We start from the raw sequence: 13,659 nt of genomic DNA on the forward strand, positions 1-13,659 counted from the left end.
CATACCTTCTTATTCAACGTTCATCGTGATTTATTAAAGGTTTTACAGCATACAAGCTTAAATAATACTTGTAAAAGTTGTGTTTGACAGGATTTTTTTATACCTGGAAGGGGGAGTGGGCAACACTAAAATTGTTGTTTAGTGATGTAGCCTTTATAAATCTTTCATGATATATAGTTAATAGTATAATTTTACAAAATTTTTGTAATCGACTTTTGATCGACTATTACTTTGAAATACTCCACTGTGCGACGTCTGCTCAGATATGCGCATATTTTATCTGCGCAGATCTGCGCAGACACATTTTCCTAACACTACAATAAACACAACAACTCTTATAGATAATATTATAACTACTGATATTTTCAATAATAATATACAAATAGGTATCATAAAAACTGATATATCAGATCATTTTCCTCTATTCCTGAAACTTTATAAAACAAATCCAGAAAGAAAAATTAATACCAAAAAAGTAATATGAAAACGCATTTATTATGAGACTAATATTAAATTATTTTAAGACCAAATATCATTACAGCATTGGAAAAACATAAATTTTGATGATAAAGCAAATAATATTTATAAAACTTTTTTCAAAACATTTATTTCTGTTTATGAATTTAATTTCCCAATCATAGAAAAAACAATAACAACTAAGAATATCAATACACCCTGGATTACAAAAGGTTTTAAAAAATTACCCAGAATAAAACAAATGTTTTATATATACATATTTTTTTTAAACAAAAACAGCTTCAAGCGAAAAAATTTATAAGAACTACGAAAACCTATTTGAAAAAATTCGCAAAAACATGAAGAAAAGTTTTTACTCCCAATTATTCAATCATTTTAAAACGACACAAAGCGCACGTAGCAAATAACGAAAGAAATTATTGGCAAAAAAAAAAATCATGCTTCCTGCCACATGGTTCATGAAATCATGGTTTCCTGTCACATGGTTTTCTAATAATTACAATTCACAAAACAAAAAATTACGCTCGTTTTTAAATGCGTGCAAATGAATTTCGAATACAAAAGATAAAAATATTTGAAGCCAGTTTACTGTATAATAAATATTTTATTTAATATTTGATTTAAACGTGAACGTATAAGATTATATACAGTATATTATATTATAAGATTATAACTTTTATACGCCCATAATCTAAATAAAATGAGTTTTTGTCAAATACTTTGCTGTTCAACAATCTGAAAAGCATAAGATAGACAATTGCATAATTTTTCAAGAGGAAACTATATGCACCGTATGCATTAAGTGAAATTTACGTATTAGCAGTTTTCACCGAAACGGAAACAAGACTCTAAACCATTCAAAAAGCTAAAGAAACTTTCCACAACAAAATGGGCTGTTCGGGCAGAATGTATTAAGAGAGTTATCGATAATAATGAATCACTCTTGCAACTTTGGGACGAATGTATGAAAGAAAAACTTTACCAAGAGACAAAGTAAAAATCGTGGTTGCAAGAGCCAGGTGGAATCCTTTTACTTCTTTTTTGGCATCAATTTCTCTTTACGCCATACTTGTCAAAATTGCTTCAATTGTCGGCAACCAGTAGAAGAAAATCTGCATATTTAGTGATTGGTACAACAAAAAATATAAAAAATATGATTACTTCCATTTATTTTTTGTGGTGGTTAAGAAAGCAGCAAATTCAATCAAATCAATTAAAAAACCTACCTGGGCGAGGAAACTAAAAAATTCAAATTATTCCATTTTTTAGTACTCATTGGCTACAAAGAACAAAAAAGCAATGCCTATTACCCAGAAACAGCCGATGATTATTTTAAGCCAATATATTTTAAAGCTCTTGACACAATTATTAATGCAGTAGAAGATCGATTCGAACAACCAGCATTCAAGAAAATCATTGATAAGATGGATCTATCAAGGAGCTTAAGGTTTTAGAATGATTCCCATGGTGATTTCAATCGAAACTTAATAGAAAGTAAGCTTCATCTCAAACTATTAATTGATTTTCGAAACATATGCAAGACACTTCATAATATGAATAAAAAAATCACCCAATGATCAGAATATTTGGATCATTATCCAAATTGTGTCAACAAGTGGAGTTACATCGGCCACACTAGAACGCTCTTTATCAATGCAGAGGAGGGTCAAAACGTGGCTCAGATTAACAATGACTCAAAAAAGCTATGATTTCTTGTCAGAACTAAATACTAATAATAAAAAATATCAATCAATAAGAATAAAAGCTATTGTTTATAGTTTTTGAAGATTGCTTAAGTAATTATAAAACATCTAAAAAAATATTTTACGATTTGTTCGGTTTGATGTTTTTTTACGCAGTGGTAAAATAACGAAGTCACTGGAAACAAGAAATCTATTGATCAGATCAGTATTTTTTGTGCATCTGGATGTTTTTCGATTGAAATCTTTGCGACAAGTTTTAAAGTCTTTATTTCTCTTTTGACATAATTGTTTTGGGTAATGTTAGTCTTTGACTATGTCGTGTCTATATATGAACAATTTATGCATAGATTGAGCCATGCAATACTATTAATAAAGGGACACATATAGTCCGGCAGAGTCAAAACAATAACCCTTGAATTTTAGGCAGTCTCTTTCATATCCTGAAGATAGTGTTTGCATGAAAATATAAAATCAAGTATAAGGTTTTGATCAATACCCAAAGCTTCAGTTCGAACGCTGCAAAAGCACGCCTCAAAGTATTGCCGTTGTTGCTTTTTCAAAAATCACAACTTTTGGGGAAATCAATAACAAGTCCCATTTTGTTCATAAAATCAGTCTGAATCTGTTTAATCACAGATATCTTTTCTTAGTGTTTTTTCAATCTTGCTTGCCAGTTTGCCAGTTTTTTGTTTCTTATTTATATGCAATATGTAAAATCATCTCAAAAATTGAACCCTTGCATGGAGACTGGAAAGACCATATTTGGATTCTCTGTGAGTATAATCTATATTAAGGATTTGATATCCTTTATACAGATTATACTTACTGAAAATTTTGTTCACAAGAAGACTGTTTACAATTTCGGAGAGACACTACACACTGAACAACATTGAGATGATTTAGTTGTTCCAGATAACTTTGTTTAAACCTTCCTAACAATTATTGTAGGTTCAATAACGCAATTCACTTCAATAGGAGATTTTAAAACTTTAATAAATCATATCCAAGCTTACTATCTTACTTTTAATGACTGATCTTCATCGAGCAAAGATCGAGAACAACTGCCAAAAATATGTTACTATGCTATGCAAAGTAAGGTACCATAGCAACCAAATGAAAAAAATGTGAACCTCATTTTAGTACACATGCTCAATATAATGTACATAGCGCTAAGAAAAAACTGTTAAAATTACGTTAGTGTAAAAATAGGTTGTTGCTATGCAAAATTAGGTACCATAGCAACCAAATTGAAACAAACAAAAAAATATTTTCTTTAATATACTTTTTTTAAATTTGTGATCTTTAAATTATTACTGAGATAACATGCTATGACAAATTTGCAACAAAAGGGTTTTTCTCATTTCTGAATACTCTAAAATAACATGTACTAATTTGGTGTTTTGAGAACACATATGTTATTGAAATATCACACCGAAATTACTTATAGATAACTATTAATTTTTTCATTCCAATTTTAATATTCAAATCCTCAAAATTCCCGTGACTAATGAATTTAATATAAATGAAATATCAATAAATTTCTCTTGATTTATAGAAACTAAATTCACTTAAGTTTTAGAGATTAGACAACTAAAACTTTTCCCATTTTGTCCACCTACTGGCCCACTATGCTTACGACTAATAAACGACAATTCGTAGTTAACAAACTTACTTTTAAAGGCTTTTTTTTTTTTTACATTAAAAACAAAAAGTAAAACTATGCAGGCCAACATTACAAATAAATTTTTTTTAACAAACTCTTTAAACGAAACAAATTTAGCAAGTTTAATATTGCTCACCGCACACTTAATATAGGACAAAACAATTTTAATCCAAATATAGGATTAAAATTGTTTTGTCCAATTTTGATTTTTTCATATATCTACCCATTTTTAAAAATAAAGTTGAATAGATTACTTCATCACTCGATAATACATTTATATATTTTTAGAGCAATATTAACACATAAAAAAGTATTGAAGAGCATTTAGGTTTTGCGGCATTCTTTATTTTTTATAGCATTTTTTATTTTTTAACTTTTACTTTATATATGGTTCTGACAATCAGATCTAAGCAGTAGCGTAGCTACATAATTACCGCTTGGAGCAAGTAAAATTGGTGCGTCCCCTCTTTTATCGAAGTTAATTGGTGGGAGGGGGGGGCTAAAACTGTGGAACAGTACTCCATTGTGTCCTAAACAGTTCTAAAAATCATTTCTTTTAACATTCAGTCAATTTTTTAAAGAATTATGTAAATACAATACTCGGATATCTTTATCAGATGACTCCAAAAAATAGGCACTTAAAAGTGTGCATAGTTGTCGAATGGGCTATCAAGAGCCTGAGGTACGGGACGATCATCGTGTTAGACGAACTCTTTTTAATATTTTTGCCAAGTTGGTTTGACTCGTTTCTATTACTATTGCCAAACGCCTAATAGAACTGAATAAAATGTAAATTTTTTGCATTTGTTTATAAAATTGCATGTATATTAGTTATACCGTCGTTGTTTTTTAAACTCAGATGATGAAAACAGAGGAAAAGAATCTGGCAGTGGAGTTTTGATATCTAATTCTTGCCTGTAACCTTACCATTAACATTTGTAGCCCCGTCGTAACATCACTCTTACGAAAATCGGTTTTTCAAAAAACCAAATTTTGTTTTACGGCTTGTCTCAATAAATGAAACCAAATTTGAATATCTAGAGAACCAATTTATTCTGGTTTTACAGAAAACCAAATTATTTACGTTTTCTGAAAAACCAATTTGAATATCCAGATAATCAAATTAAGTTGGTTTTCTAGAAAACCAACGATATTTGGTTTTCTGGATAATCAAAATTGGTTTGTTTATTGGGACAAGCCGTAAAACCCAAAATTGGTTTTTTGGCAATAACGATAAAAGTAATATTTTATGTCAAAATGCTTAACACGAAACGCAATTTTCGCATTTATGATTATTTTACAAAACTTAACTTCATGAGTTATGTTTTGCAGAATAAAAATATTCGGCCAGAGATTTCAATTTAATACAAAAACTAAAGTTTAATAATTTATTACCATATTTATATATTTTAGATACGTATTTATATACATTATATAAATAAATGGTGTTATATATAAATCGTATTCTATATAGAAATATTTTTGTGCTATGGAACATATTAATATACTACTATATCATTTGAAAAAGAAAAAAATTCTCTATAAAAACAACTAAAAGTTTGTAAAGCGAGTTTCAAAAATAAACTTGATTTAAAAAAAGGTTTTGAAACAAATTAATATAGTATATTATTGAGTTTTATAATTTATATTACAAGTTCATACAACTAGCAATGTTTTGAATGTTGCCAGGAAGTTTACTATTTCGTTCCAAAACGTAATGCTCTAGAAAAGACAAGGTTTTTTGGAGTTTCTTTGGATATGCGATATCAAAAATATAATATGAACAGATGACAAGACTCAAGCCACAAGTTATATCAGTAACAGAATCGCTTAATAAAAAGTGAACTGAATTTTTTCTATCAATTTTTATTAAAATAATGAATATTAAAATGATTTAGATGATAATGATATACAATCATTTAAACGAATATACGGATCAACAAAACATACTAGCGTCATAGTGAATAAAATTGTTTCTTGCCACAAAAATGCTTGGAAGAATTAATGCATGAAGGTTTTTCATTGTTGCTAAAAATAGGAAAATAAAATACAAAATTGGAGTAACAATTAAATAATTTTTATGTTAAAAAATATTTAATTGTTACTCGAGTTGTTAGAGAGTTAGAAAATATGATATTCGATGATATTAAAACTGTTATTATGGCCCATTTGAGGCCTCAGAAGCGTTTAATTATCGCTGAAAGAGTTAGATTTTTAGCATCAAAACAACAAAACAATGAAAACATTGTAGCATATGCACAAAGATTACGCGAAGCTTCAAGCTTTTGCAACTTCGAAAAATTGGGAAAAGATGGCCAAAGTGCAAGAGATGATTTAATTCAAATGAGATTGATTGATAGCCTCTAGTCTCCTGATCAGAGAATTAAAGCCCTAGAAATGTTACAAAGTGGAGATTCGCCTAGATTAGGAGCATGTATTAATTTTATCAGACAACTGGAGCAAATATTATGTTTTAGTATACAAAACAACATTGGAAGCAACATAGACATACCTTTAGTTAATCATATTGATAAAAACAAAGAAAAAAAATTTAAATGCAAATATTGTGGCTTTCAGCACCCACCTAGGAAACGCCCAGCGTTTGGGAAAAGTTGCACAAAATGCGGAAAGTTTAACCATTTTAAAAACGTATGCAGAACAAACAATAAGTATGAAAAAACAGTAGAGGAAATAGAGAACGATGATACTAGTGTATACTCCATTAACATGAATGGTACAAATTCAGAGATTAATGTAAAAATAAACGATTATAATATGAAAATGCAAATTGATACCGGGAGTCAAGTCACAATCATTCCAAAGAATTTTTGGGAACTTATGTCTAGACCGAAACTACAAAAATGCTATCTTCGTCTGAAACAGTTTGATGGTACAATCATAAAAGTCCTAGGCGAATGTGTAGCAACTTTGGAAACTGAATCAAAAATGAATATAGTACGAATTATCGTTGCAGACTGTAATAAAAATCATGGCCTAATTGGTATGGATGTATTAAATATCAATGCTACAAAATTAATTAATAGTATAGACCCTATTGTTCATGGGTGTTTAATTAATTACAGAGCAAATATTCTGTTAAAAAACGGCATACAACCGACTTATTTTGAATCGCGACCCCTCCCTATTCACATTAAACCACTAGTGATAGATAAACTGAATGAGATGATACAACAAAGTTTGCTCCAAAGGGTCCCTCCTGGTGGAAGCAAATGGGCATCACCACTTGTGGTTGTTAGAAAAACAGATGGAGACTTACGCATATGGGCTAAAATTGATCTAAAGGGAGCTTATCATCAAATTGAATTGGACAAAGAGGCACAATAAATTACTACAGTTAATACCCCTATCGGACTATTAAGATGGACATGTTTACCCTTTGGAATAAAAACAGCGAGTGCAATATTTCAGAGAGCGATAGAATCTGTTGTAGGTGATCTTATCCCTAACATAATTATATTCCAGGATGATATATGTGTCGGTGCGGAAAATGCTGAAGAACTTAAATCGAATTTGAATAAGATTCTGAGCAAATTGAAGAAATCTGGAATGAGCATAAATACAAGAAAATCAGTGAATGAAGCGAAATGTCTTTCATTTTTAGGATACGAACTGTCAGAAAAGGGAGTTACCCCAGATCGTAATCTAGTCAGCAAAATACTCGGAATAAACCCTCCTAAGGATAAAAAAGAACATGAGTCGTTCATAGGACTAGTAAACTTTTATGGTCTACATATACACAAAAATGCTGAAAATTTTTTACCTTTAAACAATTTAAGAAAGAAAGGGGTTGTATTCGAATGGAAAAAGGAACATCAACATGCATTTGAATTGCTAAAAAGGAACCTTAGCGAAGAACCTGTAGTGAAGGTTTATGACATCAACCAAGATCTGGAATTGACAACCGATGCCAGTCGGTTAAAGCTATATCTGGAATACTTTCACAATATGGCCATCCTGTATTGTATCTCTCGCAAACTTTATCAGACGCTGAGACAAGATATTCTAATATTGAAAGAGAAGCTTTGGCTATTGTATGGTCTACTCGCAGGGCTAGGCATTTTCTGCTGGGTAGAAAATTCAAGCTAACATCCAATCACAGACCACTAGAATTTATATTTGATGGTAATAAAGAACTGCCCAAAGTCACATCCGCTAGAATTTTAAGATGGGCCATACAAATAATGGCATTCGATTACGAAATAAACTATAAGAAGGGAGAGAATGTTCCTCATGCCGATGCCTTATCAAGATTGTCTTTTCTATCACAAGATGAAGAGAAGGACCAAGGGACATTTATACACTTAGTCGAGTCAGATATTGTTAACCTTGATCAAATAATGAAAGAAACGGAAAATGATAGAGTATTGATGGACATCAAAACCAAAATTAGCAAAAACATTGGGGCAGATGCTCTGTAACAGAAAGAACATATGAATCTATTAGAAATAAACTGACTATCGAAAAAGGAATCATATGTAATGGAGATCTCATTATACCTCCTCGAACGACGAGAAAGATGTTCATCAAATCGGTCCATGATGACATACATTGTGGCACAATGCAAACGCGATGTCGATTAAAGTTGGAAGCCTGGTGGCCTGGCTACTGTCAAGATGTCGAAGAATACGTAAAAAGCTGTGAAAAATGTGCTGAAATAAAAATGAAGAAGGAGAGGACATTACAAACATGGCCAAATGAAAGTAAACCTTGGTGTAGAGTACATATGGATCATGCCCATATGCAGGGCATAGGACTGTTTTAATTTTAGTAGACTCCTTTTCTGGATGGCGGAAGTTATTAAGGTAAATAACCGTGAAGCTGCCACAGTGAAGACAGTACTACAAAATGTCTTTTCGAGAAATGGAGTTCCGGAAGTTTTGGTGTCCGACAACGCTGCCGAATTTCATGATACCACCTTGCAGCAGTGGCTAAAGAAAATAGGTTGCTTGCCGTATAAAACCCCGCCATATCACCCTCAATCTAATGGAGCGGCCGAAAGAATGGTAGAGACAGTAAAGATGGGGTTAAAAGCGTATTCACCAGATAAAGGTTCATTATGTGGATATTTAAGGAGAATGCTTTTAAGCTGTAGGACAATACCCCATGCAGGGAGATCAAGAAGTCCTTCCGAGATGATGGGGAAACAGCTAAGATCTCCTCTCGCTATGAGTTTTGAAAGTGGAACACCATTATGGTATCGACAAAAACCAGATTCCAAACCTGAACTTGCTGCATTCATATCTCAGGCTGGTCTTAACACTGCAATCATTTTGAGGAATAACTCTTCCGGTACATTAGCACACTGTGATCAAATAAACAAACGCCTAAATGAACCTAACACACGTATGAATAATGAAGACGCTATACATGATAATCCCATCAACAATGAGAAACTCGACCCTTCCAATAGTGATAGATCTGATATACATGATATGCCAGAACTACCTGTAAATAAGGAAGAACATATCCAGAATTGAAGAACTACTCGGTCGACGAGGGGACGAAAGCCAATACGTTTCCGGGATGTGAAGCCGTAGAGCTTAATTATATGTGGACGAGCAGGAACAATGTTTATGTATATACGTGGCGTTTTTTTAGTTAAGAGATTTATGCATGTAAAGATGGCTTACTTATAATATATATGTATTTCATTACAAGTTCTGGTATTTATTAACGTTACAACATTAACAATTATTACCATCACTAATCTCATACAGTACCTCATTGCACAATGTTTTCTATCTAACAAAGGTTTTTTTAAATCTATCAACTTCTTTATTCCCTCTTTCATTCTACCCAATAATAACAAGCAGTTATTATCAATATCTTTATTTGTAATAGCTCTTGCTGCTGCAAAAAGCTAAAAATAAAACAAAGAAAATGATATCACAAAGCCGCTAAATAAAGAAAAAATATATTTACTCCCACCCTCAGCGCCGTACTATCGCAAGTGCAACAAGTGCAATTGCACTGGGCCCCCTATTAAATAAATTAGAAAAACTTCTCCAATACCATAAATTACTAGGAATTAAAAGAAAAAAAAAACTTTTTTAGTTTCTGCACAGGTCCCCCAAAAGTTACAGCACGGCGCTGCCCACCCTAGCATTGCAGGGGCAATTCTAGAAAAATTTGGGAAGCGATACCCCAGAGCAGGTTGGATAAAAACGCAGACTAATAAAAAATTGAATTAATACAAAAATATTAATCTTGATTTTCCCACGCCAACGAAGAAAAAAAAAATCCAACTAATGGTCTTATTTAGTTTTATTATAACTTTAATTTTAAATGGGATAATCATTGCTTATATCATGAACGTTGCAGTTTTAAGACAACATTAACAGAGCAATATAGATATAAAATATAAAATAAACTACTTACAACTTTTTCATGGTAAAGTGCTTGGAATTTATTTAGGACATCAAAAGTTTTTTCATATTGGCATGTATATTTTAATGCCTCAATTGACAAGACAATCTGTGAACCCAAAATTTTTTATCAGGTTACAGTTGACACTCATCAACCATGCTTTTTATAACATCTTGAGTTATACCATCATCCACATTTTATAATGTAATAATTAAAACATGAAAAGTAATTTTTTCATATAAACATGTATTATATATGCAGCGAAATCATGCTTACCTTATCACTTGAATGATGGCAGTGACGTTTTGCTGAGTACAGATTAGTAGACTCATTCAGCAAATCAGAGTTACGCTTATGACCAGAATTAATTCTAGAATACTTTATCTTAAACTGTGCAACTTGCTCATCATTTAGAAAAGGGTGTCTAGTTCACTTAAATTTTGGCTTTAACAAATGCACAAGAAGTTCCTGACAATAGAATAAAAGAAAAACTTCTTTAGCTATAAAATTTTATAACATCATTGATATTATTAGTTTTAATTATACAGTTAAATACTCACAGAGCCATTGCAGTGATGAGTTTTTAGAGGATACCTAGGAAAAGCTCATTTGCTATTTAGTAGAAGTTACTTGTACTTGGAAATCTATAAAGCATTCACTTTGGTGAAAAGCAAGAAAATATTTCATTTCAATTTTTATTATTATTGAAGAGGTAGTCATATGTTAAGAAATATAAAATAGTAACATTTCGCCAACTTTAATACTGATGATAAATAATGCTTACGTTCAAAATTTGAAATTTATACTATTTTAATTTATAATTTAAACAGTAATCAAAATACTTACAACCCATACTGTTGCTTCATGATATCAAAAAGAAAATCTATAATGTACTTCTTTGGTTTTGATCTTTTTGGAAGACTAAAGTTAATTTCTTTTTTTTCCACAGCAGCAAGGAGAAGAGGGGGCAATGTCAGTTTTTCTGACGGAATACTAAAAATAAAGTTCAAGACATTAAATTGAAGACCTTAGTGCTAAAAGTCACACAAAAAAAGTTGAAAGAAGTCACACAAAAAAGTTGAAAGAAGTCACACAAAAAAGTTGAAAGAAGTCACACAAAAAAGTTGAAAGAAAATATATTTCAATCAATATTGTTATATTTTCTTTTTTTTTTTGAAAATTGATAAAAATTTAATTAAATTATAATTCATTTATTAGTTATTTAAATATTACATTTACTGATTTTTATTTATTGATTTTGTTCATAAATTTAAATTTTAAAAACAAAAAAACTATCCAAAAAAACGATAACAATGTTTTCTCTTAACTTTTTTTTTTGTGACTTAAGTACTTTTAGCACTAAAGTCTTCAATTATGCACAAACTTTTTATGTTATAGAGCCCTAATAGTGTCAAAGTATGTGTGCACACACAAAATATTGGCTAAATATATTGTATCAATTTAATCATTTTTTAATAAATTTTTTTAAACAAGTGACATTGTAAAACTTACATTACAAAAGTTTAATGTAGGTGATGAAGATCTTACACATATAAGGTTCTTTGATACTAATTCTTTCTTAAAAACGATTCTGTTTTTAATTGGAGAAATTAGTTCCTTTAACGTGAAATCGTCTATATCGTTGATAACCAAACCATCAATATCTTCTCCAGTATAACAATATTATAATACTAAAAAAAAATCCTTACTGAATGAATGTTCACCATGTTTAAATTGAAATGAAAGGTTTGAAAAATCTGAATAATTGTTTAACATTACTAAGTATGTATCAAGGTACATTTTTATATTTCTGCTTTAATTTCTTTCAGATTTATAAAATAAATCTGAAAGAAATTAAACTATTTTAGTGTTTAATGATATAACCAACATATATATATATATATATATATATATATATATATATATATATATATATATATATATATATATATATATATATATATATATATATATATATATATATATATATATATATATATATGTATATATAATATATATGTTGGCTATATCATCAAACAGTTTATAAACATAGTTTAATTTATTTCAGACTTTTTTTTTTTGAAACGTTGAAAGCATATTATGATATATTGCTAAGCAATAATTAATTTGAATAATTAGTAAAAAGATATTTGATGCTATTAGTTTAATAAAATAATCGAACGAGTTGCTTGGAGTAAAATGAAATTAGAGTACAGCACTCTTCAGCAATACTATAATTAACGAAGAAATGACAGAAATGAAGTTGCGCGCCGGTTTATAACAAATATGGAAGCAATAAGCCAACAACCAATTAAATTTAAAGATGATAGATGAAATTCTAGAAAACCAATATAAAAAAAAATTCCCGCGTTAATTTTTTTAAAAACAAATAGTTTTTCAAATTTAAATTGTGGAAAAGCCAATTTATTTTCGTTTCTCTTGCAAAAAACCAAATAATTTTTTGGATATGCCGTAAAACCTTTGGGTTTTCTGTGAAACCGATCGATTTTCTAGATAACCGATGAAGAACCAATTTTCGTAAGAGTGATTGATTATTTTTGTAAGAGTGATTGAGCGTACTTTTGATAGATCTGTGAAATTTTCTATAAATTCAAGACTTTTATTTCTGATTCTTCTGTTTGATCAGTTACCCGAGTAAACTCACAAAAAGTTACCTTTATTTGCGACTCTGCTGGTTTTTCATTTTCATCTTTTTTTATCAAATAACGGAACATGGTACTTTACGGTTCTTAATGGAGAAAGAATATCTTTTAAATTACCATGTCAACTGGACCAAAACAGTCAAAAAGTGTTCATGACTTATATTATTTCAAAGAGGTCTATTAGACAAGCTTAGGTAAAAACGAATACGAAGCTGAAAGTAGTTTTAAATAGTGTTATGTGTTTCTAGTATAATTATTCCAACAGTAAGTCAAAATCGTAACTTTGAGATTTGAAAATCGGAAGTTTTTAACATATGATTTGAAAGCTTTTAAAAGCATTAATTTTGTAAATGACTTTCTTAAAAGTTGATTGGATTGACTTTTAACAACTGTTTCAACACCCATGATGTAATGACAGTTTAGTAATAGTTTTTTGCAATTAGGCATCTGCTATCTGTTACAGCAATATTTTAAATATAAAATACCTGTTTGTAAATCCTGAAAAAATACTAACAATTAGAATCTAGAAATTTATCAATTTAATTCTAATCTAGACATTTAATAACAGTTGCTTCGAAAAAGACAATTTAAAAAAACAACCAAAAACAAAGACTGCACAAAGGGGTGTGCGAGGGTGTGCGAGGGTGAGTGACACCCTTGCACACCCCATTCAATAAATTAATCGGCAAATTTAGACCTTTTTAAATAGATAGGCGAAATGGGACTGTTTTATTTTCGAATTTAACCTTTTTTAAATAAGTAGACG

General features: G+C 30.1%; 1 long non-coding RNA gene across 1 annotated transcript; it reads right to left on the minus strand.

Annotated features, from left to right (window-relative positions):
* Nucleotides 1–5,706: 5,706 nt before the first annotated feature.
* LOC136078114 (uncharacterized) lies at nucleotides 5,707–11,224 on the minus strand. Its single transcript, XR_010637528.1, has 4 exons — nucleotides 11,077–11,224; nucleotides 10,791–10,874; nucleotides 10,507–10,698; nucleotides 5,707–9,724 (listed from the first exon to the last, which is right to left on the minus strand). It is a non-coding gene; the product is annotated as an uncharacterized LOC136078114 (long non-coding RNA).
* Between the last annotated feature and the right edge of the window lie 2,435 nt (nucleotides 11,225–13,659).

The sequence above is a fragment of the Hydra vulgaris genome, chromosome 03 (genome assembly GCF_038396675.1).
Source record: "Hydra vulgaris chromosome 03, alternate assembly HydraT2T_AEP".
Taxonomy (NCBI): domain Eukaryota; kingdom Metazoa; phylum Cnidaria; class Hydrozoa; order Anthoathecata; family Hydridae; genus Hydra; species Hydra vulgaris.